Genomic DNA, 887 nt, shown 5'->3' on the forward strand with positions numbered 1-887 from the left:
TTAGAAGAGTTGAAAATAACATTTTCATATTTCAATTATTTTGTATTAATGTGTCCAATGGGAAAACTTGTGATTTTACTTGAAATGTATTCTAATTTGTATTAGTTCGTTCAGTTGTAATCCGTATTTATTAGAATGTGAGTCTATCAGTTCATTTTATTGATTTAAGTTGCGTTTCATGCAATGTTAGTTAGTTTTAATAAATTAAATGATTAAAAAGATGTTTAAAAATTTGTTATTAAGAAGATACATTGCCGAGACAAACAATTGAACAAGCAGTCGTGGCCGAGCGGTTAAGGCGTCTGACTAGAAATCAGATTCCCTCTGGGAGCGTAGGTTCGAATCCTACCGACTGCGAATTTTTTTTTTTTATAAAATCATAAAAATCGTTGTGGGTAATAACCATGTTAGTTACGTCTAATATTTAAAATATACTGTTAATAAATTTTATTAAAAATAATAGTGTTATTAGGTATGTCCACAGAAAAGGTGTTGAATAGGAAAAACTTTCTTATTTTTCATTTTATCGAAAAAAGTTACTCTTGATAAAAAATTTTGCTAGTTCTTAAAGTAAGATTGGGATAGAAAAATTTAACATTTCATATACGGGGTGTTCAAAAAATAAATGGTACAAGAATAAAATGCACTTATTTGTGAAGATGTGGAAATAAGCTACTAGGAAAAGAAATAAAAGGCGGTCGCTAATACCAATTTTGGAAAAAGTCGGCCTACTTTTATTTATTTGTAATCATTAAATTTATTTTATAGAAATTAAATTGGAAGTTAGTGATGAAGCAAAACATTTGGATTCTTGTTTGTGGGTTGGCAGTATGGAAAGAGGATTTCATAAAAAAATCGTGTTTTCTCATCAATCAACTTTTTCAACC

At 28.4% G+C, this 887-nt stretch overlaps 1 non-coding gene across 1 annotated transcript; it reads left to right on the forward strand.

Annotated features, from left to right (window-relative positions):
* The first annotated feature begins 275 nt into the window (after positions 1 to 275).
* On the forward strand, positions 276 to 357 carry Trnas-aga. Its single transcript has one exon. It is a non-coding gene; the product is annotated as a tRNA-Ser (tRNA).
* Positions 358 to 887: the final 530 nt, after the last annotated feature.

Source organism: Anoplophora glabripennis, unplaced genomic scaffold (genome assembly GCF_000390285.2).
Source record: "Anoplophora glabripennis isolate ALB-LARVAE unplaced genomic scaffold, Agla_2.0 scaffold637, whole genome shotgun sequence".
Classification (NCBI taxonomy): domain Eukaryota; kingdom Metazoa; phylum Arthropoda; class Insecta; order Coleoptera; family Cerambycidae; genus Anoplophora; species Anoplophora glabripennis.